Here is a 20889-nt window from a genome sequence, read left to right on the forward strand (position 1 = left end):
CACTGTGGTACGAAGCCATTCATTTAGGAATTTTGCAATTGATGGAGAATTTTTTAATGAAACTCCAGGAGAGTCTTCTTACACGCCGTAGTTTTTCAACAAAACTAATAAAACTGATGAATAATTTGAGATAGTTATGCTTTGAGTTTATTTAATTTTTTTGCAATTTTTTGGACAGTCTGGTCGTGAGTTTTTTATTGCAGTTACAAAGTAATCAAAATAATTAAGTGGGTTGATAAGTCGATGTTTCAAAAATATTGAGACTTGTTGGCAGAAAATGTAGATTTACTATAAGAAACTGGCAAACGGCTGCGACTCGCTCTAGTGAGGTTTATAAGAAAATTGATCTGAAAGATAACTCATAAAAATCATCATCATAATTAATGTATCTCTACTTAAATTACCTAGCTATAGCTTTATAAATAGATACGTACCTAACTCATTTTTCAGATCATTTGTGACCCACGGATCGCCAAATTCCACTCAGATCACGTTCATTCTGGTTCGGTTCGCCCAAACTTAAATCAATGGCGACCGCCTTAACTTAACCCTCCAAAACAAGAGGCCAATTAAATCCAATCACAGCCATAACAATAAACATTACGCCAGAATAAAAACCCGTCCGTTGACTCCGAATTGCTTTGTTTACGTCTGAAGCTGTGTTTTTATTCAAAATAAACAACCCCAAGGTCTGTTTTGTTCGCGATGAAAAGCAACGGTCTATACTAAAGTTGGAACACCGGTAACTTTCCCCGTTTGGGTGAATGGGATATTCTGAATAATTCAGTGGAGCTGAGGTGCTCCTGCGTTTGTCGCTGAAACACGGCGCTGACAAGAAGAATATTTTTATTACGCAACAAGGTGCACGATCGCGAAAGAAGAAAAATATGATACTGAGTGTACAGATTTCAGGCAGCAGGTTTAAAGTGCAATTGAACAAATTCTTCATCCAACTTTTATTCCCATTAGGTAGGTTAGTACCTAATGGGAATAAAAGTTGTACCTTCATTGTACCTTCACGCGAACTAACACCCGTATTCACAAATGATGCTTGCTTAAGTGAAGAAACAAATCGAAAGCACAGCGTTAAATAGAGCTCTGTGATTGGTTATTGTGTGACCCTGTGCGTCCAATGTCCATGCGCACTGTGAGACCTCATAGTAATGTTTGTGAATACGGGCGTAAGAGATATTGGAATATGAAGACGAGACGACATAAAATATCTCATCATCATCATCATCATCATCTCAGCCATAGGACGTCCACTGTTGAACATAGGCCTCCCCCAATAAAACATCAAAATATATAAACTCAAAGGTGGCTAACTGACTGACATAGTGACATCCGATAAGAAAGGATTTTACGAAACTCCACCCCTAAGGGGGTAAAACGGGATCCACGTGAACAAAGTCGCGGGCGGCCGCTAGTAATTACATAAGTCACTGTCGTTACTTCTGACTTCATGTACCTATATCGAAATAAAACTAATGCCCTGCACATTTTAATTTAATTACTTATTATTTATATCTTTTGCAGCTGACAAAACGATTTACAACCTCAAAAAATAATAATTGCTTTCTTTATTGAGTTAATGGTCAGGTGGGCTGCAAAAAGGACATTCCATTAGCGCTATCAATGTAGAATGAAATAAGCAAATCATAAATGCTGTCAGTTTTCAAAAGAACACCGTGTGGGGTCCGGACATTGTCCTTTTTGTAAGCACTCACATCCACTTAAGTAATGACATTAAGTTAAGTACACATGACTGAATGCAATTTGTAAAACAGTGCGAATATTTTTATGAAGTTTCATAGCTTTATCTTCTTAGTCGGGCACTCTTGCCAGAGTGGTCGTGGTTGCACTGACGAGGTACATAGTGGGGTGATGTCATCTCCGAGGGTAGCTGCCCTCTATATCTATGTGCATATAGCATATGTATATAGCACATCGCCAGGAGAGCTCTCCTGGCGATGTGCTTCCATTTCTGACGGTTAGAGGCGTCTCGAGTATACTGGACCATGGTGGACTCAGTGGCCTTCGTGATGGCGACTATCCAGCGGGTTGGCGATCGACCGCTTGCTCTCCTGCCTTCCACCTGGCCCTGAACTACCAGTCTCTCCATCGAGTTTTCATTTCTAGTTCTCATAGCTTTATAAAGATAAGTTAATGGGTTAGAAATGTAGTTATCTACAGCAATGGCATTATTTTATTGTTAGGGAGCTTCCTCTTAATACACCTTCATAAAAGCTAGAAGACGTCCACACACGAGGTGAAATGACGACCTCATAAAGCATGAAGGCGCTCGAAGAAGGCCGCTACCAACCGGTCGTTATGAAAATCATTGGGGGAGGTCTATGTTCAGCAATGGACGCCCTACGGCTGAAATGATGATGATGATGAAAAGCTAAAGTGTTTAGCTGGATGTGCTTATTGTCGGCATATTAGAGACTTACCAATTATGTGAACGGGCCTAGAGTTCTACTAGGATATCTTGGAGATAACCTTAAAGTCTCTAATCTTTTATAGATTAGGTATTCCCAAGAGTTCCAATGTGGAAGTTCAGTTGCTTTAAATTATGCTTCAGCACTATCGTACAAACCAAAATTCATTGTTTTTTTTCAGAAGCAAAATAAAGTTAGCTAACATGAAACAAAATGCCAACTAACAGTATATGCAGTTATAACAAACAATGATAGTTTATCAAAACAGCAACAACAAGTGTAATTGTCATGGCAAGTTTTGTAAATATAAACTGTGTTTCACAGACAGCACTTTTTCGGCAATTGGATTTTATTGGAATGTTTTAATTGGAATTCGTTAGTGAGTTCGTTTTGTGTTTGTGATTGGAATTTTAGTTGATAGGTTAGACAAAATATAGCAAAGCTATTTCATCGTCAAACAAAGTTATTGACATGTCTTCTTCCCAGTCGGTACACTCGTGCCAGAGTGGTCGTGGTCATAATTGTGAATCACGACGAGTGATGATCTGGTCTGTCTATCTTATTGGTGAACGGTGCCTTCAACTTTTCCCTGCACTACGAGACGCTCTATGGAGTCATTTCCGCGTGGCAATTACAGTTATGGATATTGACATGTAGGAAGCTTTTTTATTTTCAAACGTTAATTTCTTGAAGGCTAGTACACAGTCGATGTTAAATGACGATATTATACACACACAGTCCAATTAAGTGAGTGCGACGCGTTTGCATACAAATTGTACATTTAAATCGTATGGAAACGTACCTGCCAGCTTTAAATCACAAACTTTAGAGGCAGTAGGTATAAGTGTAGTGTAGTTTTCAACAGTCTTTATGGAAATCTTGCAAAATTCTTTGAAGTTGCTATCTAAGATTAACCTACTTTCACTCAAAAATACTTTTGTTTGATACAGAAAAAATATTTAAAAAAATATCCTTTTCAAATCTCAGCGTAAACAACCCTCTACCATAATTTAAACACGTTCAATGAGTTTGGATTTTAATGAGCCAAAGAGACAATTTCACACATTATTTTGAGCAAATAGTTATTTATGAGAATTTACTTCAAACGGCAGGAAAATATTTAGTAATCACATTTTTTGTTGTTTTTAATTTCTTGAGGAGGAACACAAACAAAAACACATTTCAAAAGTTTCAGTTCAGTTTCATCAAACGAGTCACTAGTAATTTTTTTTGGGGTTTTTCATTTATATTATTTGTGGTCTCTGTATTATTCAATCCTTCTGTCTCCCTCATTGTGTACGTAACCTACCCTTTCTAATTAAATTACGTTCGTTGATGACCTCATCATCGCCCTTTGCGCGACTGACCTTTCCTTTATTTAACCCCCCTAAGGTTATCTAGCGATTCGTGACATTGAAAAATTGATATGGACTCGACCTGAAACCGACACAGGTTTGGTTTCATGGGCTTATTTTGAACCCTCACCGATGCTAATGTTGGTTCTGGTTTATTTTCAGAACCATTGACTGATTTATATTTTTACTTCTTGTTTGTCCTTTCGGGTTCTTTTAGGTACTTTTAGATTTCATTGTGTTGTTATAAAAGAACAAAAAAAATAATTTCAAAAATTTTTGGGTGTTGTCTTGAAACTAGATTTTAACAAGCTATGCAACCCTGGGTTACGTGATATACTAAGGCTGGGTTGCACCATCTTGTATTTTAACTTTAACAAACGTCAAAAATCTGTCAAAGTTAGGTGGCGGAACTCAGTCAAAATCGACGGTCAACAATCAATAAACAGTTTTACATTTGTACTAATCATAATAAGAAAGTCTAGTCTAGTCTAGCCTATCTACCAGTTACTGGTTATGATACAAAAAAGCTGATTTTTTTTTAACTAGAATTAATTTTGGTTAAATTTCTCTAATGTTAACAATATCAAACAAAACAAGGCTTAAAAAATTAACAACATCATTCCATTATAAACGTAATTTTATTGTATTATAATTACGAATATTATGAAAGTAACTTCGCCAACCAAAGGTTTGTTCAAAACATTTAAGAGATTCTGTCGTCAGTTCAATTTACTTTGAAAATAAGGAACGGGCTTAATCTTAATTTAGTTCACAAAGAAAGTGTTGTATAATTAAACAGTCTCGCCTCAGGGTTAAGTTAATTAGAATTATGTTACTGATAAAAGCGGGCCCAAACTGCCTTATCCAATATCACGTGGCCTAGTCAGTAAATAAGAGACAGTCTATCTACTTAGTCCAAAATCTATTTAGTATCTTAATGGTAAATAGATAGTAAAATTTTACTTTATATAAAACTTAAGTCTTTAGTTAATTTAATGTAAAAGTTAAGGTACCAACCGGACTGGTTCATGAAAATCATTGGGGGAGGCCAGGAAATAAAGATGATGATGATGAAACTTACGTCCTATATAATATAGCTATGTGAACACAAAATAAGGTGATAAAGTCATGTTGTTTAATGAAATAAAAACAATAGTTTATTTAGTACATAGGCCCTTTCCAGGGCACCTATACACGTCCTAAATATAGCTAGCCCTACCACCATTTTGGGACAACAAAAATGGGCTGGTGCTGGGAAGAAGTGGCAGAAGAAACTCATGCCCGTTTTCACCATCAATCGCTAATTTTTAAGTGACCCCTTTTAATAACAAAATTATTATTATTTGTTACCATAGGGGTCACTTAAAAATTAGGGATTGATGGTGAAAACGAGCATAAGTCACCTTTATCAGTCTCTTGTTCAATCAAATTCGGTAATTTATTTGTCTGTTAGGTGTACTGTGCTCCTGATCGGTTATCTTTTATTTTATCTTTACCTGTAATCTTGCTTACCATTATTCCTGCATATTGATCTAATTAAATTAGATTACTTCCATTGATATAACCAATTCCAATGATATTGTTAACATCGTGACTTCTGAAGTTTCTTATTTCGAACCCTAACCCGGGCAAAGCTGGTTCATCCCTTCTCCGATTCAATCTCGCGGAAGGGTGCAGGGCTTTAGAATTAAACCTCGTAATAAAATGAGGCTAAGTAACTAGTAAGCCACCTATTTCTGTTTGACCTTGCTTGACAAAATGGTTATTAGGTGTAACTTTTAACTATGGAATTAAACTTCCTTGATATGAACAATTTTAGACATACAAAAATTAATGTCATTAATATCGTTACTATGAATCGATGTTTTTAATGTTAAACCTCATTGCAAATCACGCTTGTTGTTATTGGTTCGGACTTCGGACTAAAGAAAATATAAATTGAACTTCAAAAATTGTCTTTATTTTTTTTATTATTGTTTTTTTAGCATACAAAATGAGCGGATGCATTCTAATCTACATTATTATTGTCATGGTATGCTATTCTATGTCACAAAACACTTCGCAATGACTCATCGACCAATAGAACTTTTGTACTAATTCTTTGACATTAATTTACGACTAGGTACCTACTTTCCTAATATAATTTCATAAGACGTACTTAATACAAACATTATACATATTACGTAACGTAATTATACAAACTGCAACGTTGGCGGTACTTCCCTATAGCCAATTATAAGCACCCACACAGACATGTGAGAAGGAAGATCCTTTCAAGGATCGCTTCCTCCCCAGAAGTTTGGTGTAACAGTTCGGTCAAAGCGGTTATAAATAGATTAATGTCCATTCAGTGCAGGTCTGGTGAAAGATAATCGCAGTTTCGATTGTGTAGGACAGATACAGGGGGAGGGCGGGCCCTCTGTGAAGTAGATTCGTAGATAAACAGACCGTTTTGGCAAATGCTCCAAAAAATTTACTCTACTACTACGGGAGATAGGTTTATCATGAATTACTTGAGTAGAACTTTCATTTTCAAATATCTTTAGAATTATCTGTTCTTGAGGACCAATCTGTCGAGTATTGTCGTGAGAGCATAAATGTATGCCAAAAATTTACCTAACTACGAGTACTTTTATTTTTTGCGCTGCTGTAGTAGGTAAGTAATAAATAAGAAAGGCGCTGGATGCAGGCCGCTACTAACCGGGCGATATGGAAATCATTCGGGGAGGCCTATGACCAGCAGTGGACGTCCTATGGCTGAAATGATGACGATGACAACTTATTAGTTGTCTAGTAAACGTGAACCAAAAATGATATTCATGAAGCTTAATTAATCTACTCGTACTACCGCTCATAACAATTCTCATGCAACAATTGAAACAAAAGCATTCGATATTCTTGATGCGTGCCATCAAATCTGAGCTAATCCATTGTCTATTGCATTATATCGGAATAAGCCCGGATTGTCATTGAAGATGGGAAACAGTGGGTATTCGTGCCTTCTCGGCCGATACCAAGATTAGTAGATAAATCAGCCGCTTTGAAACTTCGGGTCCACAGTTTGATTCGATCGTTGTAATGAATTCATTAACTCGTCCATGTTGATTTAGGGACCGGATAACTCCGACTTAGGCGTCCGCAGTTAACAGAAATTTGGAAATATGTAGGGTCGGGGTATCTGTGGTTCGTGGTGAGCCATTATTCAAGACTGGGTAACTAAGATAGAGATACAAACACGAGTATAAAAGTGAATCCCTGTTTCCGTTGGTAGCGCCACAATATTTTGACTAAGGCCGAGTTGCACCACCTAACTTTGACCGTAACTATAACGATAGCCGGTGTTTTTGTATGGAGTTTGACAGATTTTTGACGTTTGTTAAAGTCAAAGTAAGATGGTGCAACCAAGCCTAAGAGTTTACCATTTTTGCGCAATTTTTGATGCCCATTAATGTTCGAAAACTTAACGACTACTTACGTTAACTTTGCGCGTTTGATGAATGTGAATACAGCAAGCATAAGAGAAGTTATGGTTAAAAAAAAATCACCATCACGAAGTAACGAGCACAACCAAAAATAACTTGCTGGAAACCTAAATGTTTGTTACTTATTGTGGCATTAAGTTCTTCAGTAACATCCTTTGGACGTTGCCTTTCTCTGGTAAAATGTTGACAGAAACACAAGTAAGTCTTTACAAATACTTATACCAACTGTAACTGCTGTTTCATTCCTTTTAACTGCTGACCCTTCCAATAACTTTTGCCCCAAATAGGTCCATAAACCTGTGCATAACTTCGACGATATATTTTTCTCATTTATGGATACTGTCCATTTGCTACCTCAAGACAATGTTTTCTTTATTGCTTGTTTTGACACTACAAAATAAATAAGAGTTGTGTTCGTAATACAAAGAATAATCTTTTATATGGATAACTCTTTGAAATTCAAATCTTATTATATTGTACAAATCTTGTATTTCCAGTGTAACAAAACACCATATTAAATAAGTGAAATTATAAAAAAAATATTGTATAAGCATAGCGTAGAATTTACAAATTCTACCCCGTTTATAAAAGGTATCATTTTACTTCAACACTTGCCTTCCTCGGAACTATGAAAGCAATTGAAAAGACGACAACAAAGAGTAAAGGTTCAACTTTTACACCTAAAGCATTTGGTCGATTTATGTTGAAAGCTGCGCTTTATATGAAAGGACAGCGGCGACAAAAGACGTAAAATGTCGCAGAAAAAATATCTACTATTTTGAAGAGACAAGCCGTGATGGAGCTAAGTGGTATTGAGATTCAACGTTGGAATGTTTCACCTTTAGCCACACTGGCCAATGTAGGCACTTGGATTTAGTAATTTGTTTCGTGAAAGATTTGGTAGAAATCCACCTTCATTCAGGGGCTTTCTTTGCACTTTTCCGACGAATATGTATGATGAGTATTTGACCCAAACTACGAACCAAGTCTTTTTGTATTTGAGGAGATAGGATCGTCCTTTTAGCCAAAGTAGTTCGAAATCCTCTTCAAGAAGCACACTGTGGTGTTTCTTGCATGATCTTCCACTTTTTATCCAGCTGCTGCCAGTTCTACTTGAGATCTTCAATCCATAATTAGGTGTAAGCATATCAGTATGAATAGATGCATACGCAAGATGAATTAAAAGTGATGGGCTGCTTTACCTCCCATTTCGGGAAAGAACTTCATATATTTGTGATAAGGTTTGTTATTATTTCGACCCCTTCATCATTTTATGTCGTTCTCCTTGCCACGGAAGGATACGCGCCTGCCGATAACGTTTTTTTATGTCATGGAATTTCGCGCCCGTGACAAAAAGAATGCGACCGAAAAAGCACCTACTTTTGGAGTTATTTAATGGTAGATTTTTATTGGATTTACCACCACTTAATACAAAGTTATTAGAATTTTGCATCCTTAATCACTAAATTTACTATAGAACAAAGTCGCTTCGCTACTTGTCTGTCCCTATGTATGCTTAGATCTTTTAAACTACGCAACCGATTTTAATGCAGTTTTTTTTAATAGATAAAATGATTCAAGAGGAAGGTTTTTAACCTGTGCGAAGAAGGGGCGGGTCGCTAGTAAATAATAAAATAAATTTAATAGTAAGTGATGCGACTTCTTAGTAGAGTTGATTTCTTGAAGTGAAAAGACACGTTTTTCTAACAGTCGATAGGTACTTGTACAGACAATTGAATACCCTGTAAGTAGATATAGTAAATCTGCGGCAATTTTTCCATTTACTTTCTCCACAAGTGGCTGAAGTAATAAAATACTTCACGTGAGCCATAAAACTCTGTGTAATGTCATTTCTTCCTTTCCCGCTATGGACGAACTATTGAAACGGTGGGTGTGTTAGCCATGGAGTTACAGAACGTTATTTCTATGGAATAAGTTTTTTTAGAATCGAGAATAGTAAAATCGATTAGACTTTTCATAATCGATTAGAAAAAGCCGAAAAGTTGCATAAATGATAAAATGAATGAGTCATAGAGCAATGAAGGTAATTGCCTACCGGTAAACAAACAACATAATTAGGTAAGTTGTATCAATTGCCAATTATTAATTTCATTTACTCGTTGCAGATTGAAACAGTTCTCTACATTTAAATAAAATTGCTGTAAGTAAATCAACGCATTTAAAAATTATAATATTAAAATTATATGATTTTCACTCTGTACGTAATTGTTCTTTTTCACCTATCTCATAGTTGAGGATGCCCAATAATTGTAATTTATGGACAAAGTTAGTTTTAGGTAACCCATTTTGTTACAATCAGAAAAGCGGTCCGAGCATCGGTCAGTTCTCGTCTCGGCCCTAGCTTAATAATTAACCCTAAAAGGGCAACAGCAACGTCAGTCACCATCGTCCGCATTAGGCCTGCCTTTAGCCCTTTCCTCAATTAGCTTTGACAGTTCGCTTTTCGGCCCTAATTTTATTACAGGACTATTTTTAGGACGCTATTATAAAAGGAGTCCGCTGATTTCCTATTTTAACTTAAAGCTACAACGATATTAATATTGTACATATTTTTAGATTGTAACTCTTTTTACATCAGCAAAAATCCTTGTTTATGCCAGATAAAGGTGTTCAGTGATGAATTATGTGCGATGTAGGTACTTCATTTTAGCAGTAGGTAATTAGTATTTAATAGATTTTACTCTTGTTTATTTCTTATGCTTATTTTTGATACTATTATAATCTACGAGAGGCTTCTTAAAAGTATTGTTAAGATAATCATAACATCTAACCGCAAGTTTAGAAAATAATTCTTCTATAACAGTGCAAGTTTTATTGAAAAGTCAAACTTTGGAACGTAGATAGCAGTTCTCCGTCTGACATTAAACTGGCTAAGAACTTACTTTTGATAACTTTTTATTACTTCTAAAGCTTTGAATATATTTTGAAAAGAAGTTTGGGGGGTTATATCAGGTGAAAGGGTTGGCACCTTTGGCTGGTTGTAGTAGGTACTCTACGGTTATTTATGGTTTTTCATTTCAGTTCGTTCAAAAGATTTTAACTTATTATTGAACACTCTAATACACTATTCCAAAATTAAATTAGGTATCGTAGTCTACACTACCTTCATAACTATTGTTAACCCTTTAAAAACAAACTGTAGACAATTTTTGTTTTATTTAAAATTTATGTGAGTCACTCTATTGTTCAAAAATACTTAGTTGTAGGCTTCTGCATCAAATAGCTTAGAAACCCTTCATCATCATCATCAGCAGGTAAATTGATTAGGAAAATTGATGATTTATCTTTTTTAAGTTGTTCGAAATATTATAACGTATGATTTTCATAAGCAAGGAGTTAAACAGTGTCAATTTCACCGAGAAACACATAGTGATATCAAAAACGCAATAACTAGAAGCACAAAATAATAAAAGACTGTTCAGTATAAATAACTTTCAATGTAATTACGTAATAAAAATACTTTCCCTTTGTCTTTCCTCGAGCAGCCTGAAGAATACCGACTCTAAGGCTAATGAAATTTCTAAAACTACGTGCACTATTGTCGGCTGAGCGAAACTTCCTCGGCTCTGTCCTACTGTGATGAATAAGCTGATGTTCTATTTTAGTTTTACTTTTGCTGCTTATTTATTCATTCCTATTAATGCAGTTTCAATGTGAAATTACTGAGCAGAGACTTTTTTTAACCTATAAATATGGGGCAAAAAAATTTTAAAAATACTGTACCAAAAATTGTTACGCGCCAAAATAGACTTTTAATTTAGAAAATGGATGAGCAGACACGTTTTGTCTAAGTGATTTCAACATCATTTTAATTAATTAAATTATACTTTTACACAAATTACTAACGCCATAGATAGTAGGTACGGAAGTCAATGTTACATAACCTTAATGCTTTGTAAGACTTCGTAAGTCCATTAATATCTAAATTTTGTATACAAAATCCACCCTTCCCACTGGAGTCAAACCTGCTACTGAAACTAGTCGTAGTTTGAACACAAACCATTAAGCTCAACAGTGGTTAAAACACGAAATTCATGTCTGAATTTCTTGTTGACTAAAAGGCTGGCCTGCAGGCGTGACGTCACAAGACCTAAGCACATCTAGGGCAGCTTGCGCTCGGCGCGTGCTCCCGCATAACATTCGTGAGCAAAGTATACATATTGGACGCTTCTTGCCGAACGTGATTTATATGTTTGTTGTAAAACAGAAGCATGTAGGATTCTGTGTGGTTTGGGCATTGGATAATCATCTCATTTGTATGGCGAAATTGATTTTTTTTTGTTTTGAATTTTATTAGCTATGCTTTCAGGTCATCAATCATAGTAGGTATGTCAAAACTGCAGATATTTTTTGAACGCATATAACATTTCAAACCCCACTTCAAACTGTAATTTAAATTTTAAATAGCATCAATATTTTCGGTGTTATTTTTGTAGCTCGAATTGTCAAATATTTTTAATGTGATGCAGTCTACACACCAAATCCGCAAAGAGTCATTTAAATCCACTTCTGCTGTTTTTATTAGAAAGATAAAACATAACACATTTCCCCGCAGATAGACTGAAAAACGATGGCCTACCATAAGTAACGGCCACTTTCATTTAAGTACACCATTCTTCCTGGCACATAAAGCCACGGCACAATCCGGCAGGTTACGTGCTTATGAGTAAAAGTAAATGCGCCGAACACAAAGGGAGAAATAAAAAGAAACTCTTATTACTTAGTCGATAAAAGTCCCGGCACCCAATTGCTTGCTAAGACGTGATACGATACTGAATATCACGTAACGATGCGGGAGTAATATCACGCTTTTTTAAATCTCTTTATTTCGTATATTTTTTTAAACCAACAAGTGGGAACTGTAGCTCCAAGGCTGAAAGAGCTGAAGCAAAGTTATGTCGCGCCGTTTATCATAAAGCTTAATATTTTATTACCCAGAATATAGGCATGATAAGAACCCTTTAAATTCATTTTACACATCATGTAAATTGATTAAAAACGCTATAGTATTATAGCTATTTGATAGCTCAATTTAAAGTTAAGTACGAGTAAGTATTTAGGTCTGGCAAACAATAACTATTTCATACTGTAAATCATAATGCTATGAAAATGTCTGTTGAGTCAGATACTTCCATAAATTGCATTTCGTTCCGCAGACCGCATCGAACTTAAGAAATATGCCTGAATTTGTGGCTGGCAATACTAAATCGAAATGCTTCTTTTATTCATACGCCGCTGAAATGCATTCGGTGTTGCCAGTAAATGTTTGATGGCAGCATGGAAATCATTTAGGTAAATAACTTCAATTGGAACTAAGTTAACTATTCTGGTCTGCTTACACAGGTTTATTTTCTATCTCTGAGTAGTTGTTGCTAATTGATAAATTAATGTGATGCTAAGTATATTGGGGTTCGATATCAATGCAAAATTATGTTATCATAGAGCCTAGCTTCGGCTTAATGTTGAAAACCTCAAATATTTTTGTTCAAGTAATAAAGAAAGTATCCTAAATGTAACCTTAAGATACTTTTCCTTCCAATTATTTTCAATACTTGAACAATTTATCTCAAATTATCTTACTTAGCCTGCTTGGGTTTCTAGTAATACCAAAGTAATCACTAGATTTTATATGAATACTTTATTTCAGTCATACCTAAATGCTTTATAACCTACATACAAAAGTATAAAATCAAACAAAACTTCGGTATACCTGAACGATTACGAAGTTCGGAGTTGTTGAAAGAAAATCTCGCTCCAAAGTCGTTACCATAACTGTAAAAGGTTGCACATGAATTCTGTTCTGTGCGGTAGCTCGACACATGGTAGCAGGCTAGGGGACAGTTCAAACATATTTGGGATTAATTTTCCATGTTAACATTTTTTAAGAAAAGGGAGATACGAGTTTTTCCGTAACCCCTGCATCCGGGTAAAGATGCCCGCCGTGATAAGATCTTATCTTATCGATAATTGTAGACGAGATATTGTATGTGCTTATCGCGTGAAATCGATAAAATGGCACAATAAAAGTGTCGATGGAGATTGAACTAACAACCTAACAACCTCACGAAAGCTTTTGATACAAAATAATACCTATGTATGAATATTACATGAATAATATGTATGAATGTATGATCTTAGTACATAGAGCGAGATAAAGTAATTAAAGAAGTTTATGTAAGTAGGAGTGACAAATAACATATTAGAGTAAATAAAACCATCCTTATTATTATGTAAATAAGTAGCAAAAAGATCTTTGTCGAAAAAATGTTCAGGAAAAAATACCTACGAACTATCTCTAGGCCTATTAAGTGCCATGTCTGCCTTTTTGCTCGCCCCCGGGGACCGAGTCTTGTGCGAACGGTGAATTTTCAATAAAAAATATGTTCTGTACCTACTCTTTTCCATTTGTGTCTGTATCTCTAATAATCGAACTTGTACGACACTAAGTAATGGACGAAAATGTTTGTAGGTTTGATAGAAGTTACTCTCCTTTTACCGTAGCTTCGCGTAATAGTTGCTTGTTTGTCATTAAAAATCTTTTAAAGAATTTCTTCTGAACTAATTTTAACGTCCGTTAAACGTAAAGTAAACGTAACGTAAAATCTTATCCTTACACAAAACTTCAGAAAAGAACACATACCTCAACATTTATGAACGTATTGATTTTTTTTTATTGGTTTTATGTTCTAATAATAGTTTTAATAGTTTTAAGTACCCAAAATATTGTAAAGTTATCTCCTGGCCTCCACGAGACAGGCTTGCCTAGTGTGGAGTCCAAGATTAATATGAAAAATGTAATTGTTTTTCTTGCAATAAACGATTTTATTATTATTATATATTATTATTATTATCTTAACCTTCGGATAGACCATAAACGACAGATATAGAAAAGTTTACCTGTTATCAAGAACTAGCGGCCCGCGCCCCTGCTTTGCGCGGGTAGATTATAGTTAATTAACAACAATTTTTAAAATTACAAATTAAAAAAATATCTATGTCTATGTTCATCTGAAAAAGAAAACATTCTATTGATGAAAGTTTTTTAAATCAGTCCAGTAGTTTCAGAGTTTGGCCAATACAAACATACAAATCTTTCCTCTTTATTAGTATAGAAGATAGATGGATACCTAGTTGATTTTAATAAAAGGTTTGCCCTTCATGAGTCGCCCACGCGGCCACGTAGTTCCAAAGTTATTCTTTAACTAAGTAGAAGTTATTTCAGGCTGACTGACAAGTTTTAACAGGACTGTATAAAACGTCTGGGTAAATCTACCCAAAATAGATTTCCTTGACTTGGTTTGTAATATTGCTATCTAAATGTTTCTAGCCTACCTATTTTTATATGTTAGTACTTATTTTTATACGCTAAGACTCTTACCAGAAGAATTGCGTTCTATAAGTATTATTTGGCATACATACAGTCGGCCGTTTGGTGTAGGTGGTTCGAATCTGACTACTATTCCGGAGGTGGCGGGTTTGATTCCCGCACAGTACAAACATTTGTGTGCATGAACATATTTGTTTGTACTGGGTGTTTTCTATGTATAATATGTATTTACAAAAAAAGTATTTAAGTATGTTTATATCCGTTGTACCCATAAGTACAAGCTTAGTTTGGGACTAGAAGCGCAGTGTAAAATGTCCAAGGATATTTATTATTTATTTATTATNTAAGTTGGGATACATTTACCGTTCATTGTGGAAAACCTTGGGGGAGGCCTTTGTCCAGCAGTGGACGTCATTTGGCTGAAACGAACGAACGAACATTTGCATGCAAAAATCTCAATTAAAGTAACATCTTTGACTCTTGATCAAAGACTATGCTAGGCTCATTTAACTAAACGCTTAAACTTAATAACTGCTAAATAAACATTCCAGAAATAGGCTCGGAAAAATGCTTTTCTCTCCGAATGGCACAATAAAAGCGCGATACGTCGGAGGTGTTCGATCGAATGGGCGAGGTGAGCAAGCACAATGACTGTGTGAAACACACCCATTCATTGCCTAGTGGAATAATGTATAAACTCTACTCAGTATGTCAGTGAATACTTACTTAAGATTCGGGTCAAAAATCTTTTGATATAAAACGTCTGCATGTGCCTTTGTAAAATATTCGTATAGAAAAAAGATTGCAGTGCACCTGTAGCTGGCTATATTAGTTGAAAGCCAGCATTATCTTCTAAATAAAAACAATTGAACAGAGAATCGTTCCATTTTTGAAATACATTAAAATCTTTTGAAATAGTAAATGGCATTTAAGTTTGACAAATCCAAAATTCGATTATTATTTTTAAAAATTCATTCGAAATTTGAACTTCCCTCCAAATGGCACCATAAAGTCGTGATACGATGGAGATGTACAGTCGCGGAATGAAAAGGTTCGTCACCTTAGTGTCGGTTTTCGCTTGCACTAGGTGCTGTGAGAGTCAAACCTGCCAACATAACAGTGCAAGAAACAGTGCTGCTAACATTTAAATAAATATGACGTTTGCTAACGAATAAGGTTTTGCTTGTTTATTTTTCTATCCCATCAGTGCAATGCAATGATGACATTGACCAATTGACAATAGTTTTTTTTATTTAAAAGAAATAATAATGGCAGGTTGAACCAACAAGAAGGTTTTAGTTTATCAATCATAATAATCTTCTTGACAAGATAAATCGTCACACTTTGATCTGAATAATTTTGAACTTTACTGACGAACAGTTAAAGATTATTTTCTCTAACTCGAGATTATTCTGCAAAATAGTTTCAAAAGGTAATATGTGCTCGTGATTCGTTGAAGGAATCAATTTGAAAACTGACGAACCTTTTCATTCCGTGACTGTACGTTCGTCGGACGGGCAATGTGAGCGGACGAACGCTGATAGCTCCAACGACGCTGTAAAACGCACCGTATCTATTGGGTAATAAAATATGAAATAGTACATTGAGCTGCTGTTAATTCTTTTGTCACTTCGCTTAGTGGCTTAGCCTAAAACCTAGGCACCAAGACCAAGAGGATAATTATCTGGTAAGTATATCCTACTTAGTCAATGAAACAGAAGTAGATACTTTTAATTTTAATGAGTGCTAATAAAGGTTGTGGCGACTACGTCCCATATAGTGCGCCGACAAGACAAGAACTACTTATACATGTGATTGCTAGAAGGTAGCAAGAAGTTTTATAAAAAAAACTGAAGGTATGTAAGCCCCTAAACAGTGGTTAAATAGACCCGTTAACCCTTATCCAACCCTATTAATACTTTTTTGGGCAGAAAATCAATGAAAAAGTATAGTGTTTTTTTTTTAATTTTGAACTAAAATATTTCTATTATAATATTATAACACAAAAATCAGAATGCAAATGACCCAGCTCACTTCCTAAAACTTAACAACTCCAAAATCCGGGTAACATTCCTGGAATAGTCCAGGAAATTCGGGCATTCCCCCGAATGGCGTAATAAAGTCGCGATACGGAGGTGCTCGGTCCAACGGCGACGTGGTTGTACCGTATCTGATATAATAAAACATGGAGAAGACTACGAGCGAACTTACCTAGATTATGGTAGTTTGACTATTAAATAAATTTAAGAAATAAACAAAAGATAGGTGCAAGAAACAATTTTCTTTCAATTTTGAAAGTTTGTTGACATTATTAAAAAGTAACGTCAAAAAGAGGGATCGAATCAAGTATAAAAATTGAAAACTTGAAAACCTGAAAACTCATAATCACGAGGTTAATATGCTTGCTAATTAATAAGGTAAATTATGCTTGTGTTACGGGCTCACCACAATGTAAACTGGAGGATAATGCCAAACAGCATTAAGTTCGCCTACCTACTGGGTACAGATTCATATTGTACGAGTAATTTACGCTGAAAGATAAGTCTTTATATCTGCTTGATTATGTAAAATCTTGGTTTAAAATTTCCACAGAGAATATCGAATAGATCGTTTCATCCACAAAGACGCGCCCCACCATTCTTCCGCTAATGTTTGAGTGTTATCGGTACACGTTAAATTATCCATTAGTGCACACGCACACTACAATAATGACGCTCGGATTGCTCGGATCAAACTCCCCGCACCCCGCCCTTCTCTCGACCAAAAATAGGTGGGGCGCGTCTTCGTGGATGAAACGATCTATTCGAAGTGCAGCTCTATCTACCTCTACACTACTACCACAACGATGGGTGCCACCCATTGGGTGTGTATTATAATATTTGGTGATTGAACTAGTCGTGACGCGAATGCTAGTGACGGCTGAATGTCTAGCGAAGCTGAATCTACGAGTATATTTCTATTCAAAACATGAACATTTGAACATGATTTTTCACTTGAAATAAGCCTTTAGTAAAATAGGTATATACTCGTACCTACGGCTATTAATGATAATGTTGTTAGCACTTACTTTTGCTCATGTTGATTAATGTTATATAATACTTTATTTTATTTTATTCCACCCCTACTCTTCCCGCGGGTGTCGTAAGAGGCGACTTAGGGACTACACATCAAACAGAAAACGGGCAGCAGCGCTCTCTGAAAAACATCAATGTTTTAAACTGCGATCTCCAACCCGTCTGCCAAGCGTGGGGATTATGACAAAACCCTCCACTATAGTGGAGGAGGCTCATAGTCCAGCAGTGGACTGTAAAGGACTGTTGATGATGATGATGACTTTATTTCAGTATTACATACACTTTTTGATCAATTGAGGACAGGAATGATTGGTCAAAGAAGAAGCAACTCTAATTAAAGAACAAGAAAAACCAGGCAAGTGCTACTTGAGAGTTTAAAAATATCTTCGAAACCAATAAGTAAAAAACAGCTGAGTTTGCAACAAAGTTTCTTTCGGAAGTGGTTTCTTTAATTTAGTTTTGCCCGACTTTCCTGTGGTTTCGTTGGTTAATTTCTCTTAGCACTTTTCCTTGGAACTTTGGAACAGATGCGATTCATCGTTTGATTTCACAATGTGTACGCACTTGTGAAAAATCTTTAGGTACTATGAAAGTGAAATCATAATGACTGTTAGCATTGCATGAATAGGTGAGTATGAAAGTCCATTATTTTAAAAAGTTTATCACCTGAGCGAAATTGATTGGAATGATTTTTTTTTTGAGTTTGACGCAGACCAATACCGCTATGCATTTCTTTTTCGCATTGCATTCGCATTTTCACCCATTCTTTTATACTCGTAGGTGCACACTTTGCAAGTGTGAAGGTTGAACCGTGATAGTTTGTATCTAGTCGCAGTAATTTTACAAACTATCATAGTTTAAACTTTTGATTGAAATACTTACAACCAATAATAAGCTTGAAAACAAACTTGAAGTAGAGTTGAGTTTTGAGCTTCATTCCGTAATATCACGCTTAATCCTATTACAGTCACGTCCCTTATTACAGCCTTCTCTGTACATATTTCTGATGCTGTACACATACTTAATAGGCGTAATCACCCTTCAGCGGCATCGATGCCAGTCGAAAATCAATTTTCATGACACTAACCTAATGGAGAATCTCGTGAAGCCGTTAATCACCAGCCCCCAAATGATATAAAATACGAGCGTGTTTACTGGGCCCTTATGTGTTCAAGAATACGGTTAATAATGGTTTAGCAAACAGAAGCTCTGGCATATTTAACCCGAAAATGTTAGCCTCCTTTATTTATAAGTGAACAACCTAAAATGAATTTACGAAACCTAATATGTGATCGGCTTAATGTAAGCATGGTAATAATTATTCTTATAAGTCAAATAGGTCATTTTTGCACAGCTTTTGCTCTCGATTTACTATTGGGAATTTGACACTAAGTAAATGGGCTTCTGATTAAGTCGATTACAAACGACATAAAAGGAGTATTTGTACTTTATTTTTAAATGAAAGTATCTTGATGGATTGCCATATTATTATTACACCTCATTTAAAATAACTATTGGAATCGCTCAGTGCAAGCGCACTTAATGGTGAAGTAGGTGGAAAAGTATCTTCAAAAGATGACATCACGATGTTTTCCGTGATATAAATATTGCTGCACTAGATTGTTTGTTATTGTTAAATGATAAATCATCATTAGGGCATCGTTAAGCACGCGGCCTCTTCAGATTTACCCTTCGATTTTTCTGTACGATAACGAGTGTTAGATGTTAAAATAATTACCAACACCATCATTTATTTTGTCATTGACCAGATTGGATGAATCTAAAAGGTGTCCTAAAACCATTAGATTACTGTAGGTCCCATTAACAAAACCCAAGCCTATTTTTACTGTCTTATAAATGGATATAGAAAATAATACTTTTATAAAAAAAAATCAAAGAAATGTGTTGATTTGTGTGTATTATCACACTTTGACTGTAGAGTCTTAGAGAGTTTATGTAGATAAAGAACATAAGTACTTCCTAACCTAAGTTTGACTTGTATTGCTTAGAGAGTGTAGAATTAGGCCATATGAATATTTATAGGATAGGTAATCTATCAGAATAGTGTCTAGTCCAGGTTTGATAAATGTATAATGACTTAGCTAAATAATAAGTTCCACCATTATCTTTGGTACATCCTATAGTTTTATCTAATAATCTATGGCCAGGTGGAAGGCAGGAGAGCACGCGGTCGATCGCCAACCCGCTGGATAGACGCCATCACGAAGGCTACTTACTGAGTCCACTATGGTCCAGTGTATTCGCGACGCCTCTAACCGTCAGAAATGGAAGCACATCGCCAGGAGAGCTACCCTCGGAGATGACATCACCCCACCATGTACCTCGTCAGCGCAACCACGACCACTCTGACAAGAGTGCCCGACTAAGAAGAATCTAGGGCCAGTTGGCCATACCCAAGCATCGTACCAACTATGCCCAGAACAGTGTTATGACTCGTTTGCATAAAACATACAACTCTAAGTATAAACACATTGATTTTTTTAATGTGAGTAAGAGTACACTGAAGAAGGAAATGAGACATATTTTTTTACAAGTTAATGCGCCGGGTTCCTAGAAATCCTAATATACCTATCTATGTGTTCTGACCACACGGTGCATCTTATACCTACCTAACTCAGTGATCACGTTATTGTGGGATATAAATATATATAACTAGGGACATTTAAGGTCTGCCTAATTAATATTTAATTGTTTTGATGTCTTAAGGGTTGTAATAATTTACNAGTGCATAGCATATAAAAAATATAATAAAAAAAAAACCTAAGTTTGACTAGTATTGCTTAGAGAGTGTGGAATTAAACCATAATAATAATATGAATATTTACAGAATAATGATCTACCAGAATAGTGTCTAGTCCAGGTTTGATAAATGTATAATGACTTAGCTAAATAATAAGTTCCACCATTATCTTTGGTACATCCTATAGTTTTATCTAATAATCTATGGCCAGGTGGAAGGCAGGAGAGCACGCGGTCGATCGCCAACCCGCTGGATAGACGCCATCACGAAGGCTACTTACTGAGTCCACTATGGTCCAGTGTACTCGCGACGCCTCTAACCGTCAGAAATGGAAGCACATCGCCAGGAGAGCTACCCTCGGAGATGACATCACCCCACCATGTACCTCGTCAGCGCAACCACGACCACTCTGACAAGAGTGCCCGACT

Source organism: Ostrinia furnacalis, unplaced genomic scaffold (assembly GCF_004193835.3).
Source record: "Ostrinia furnacalis isolate ACB-3 unplaced genomic scaffold, ASM419383v2 OfSCF0095, whole genome shotgun sequence".
Taxonomy (NCBI): Eukaryota; Metazoa; Arthropoda; class Insecta; order Lepidoptera; family Crambidae; genus Ostrinia; species Ostrinia furnacalis.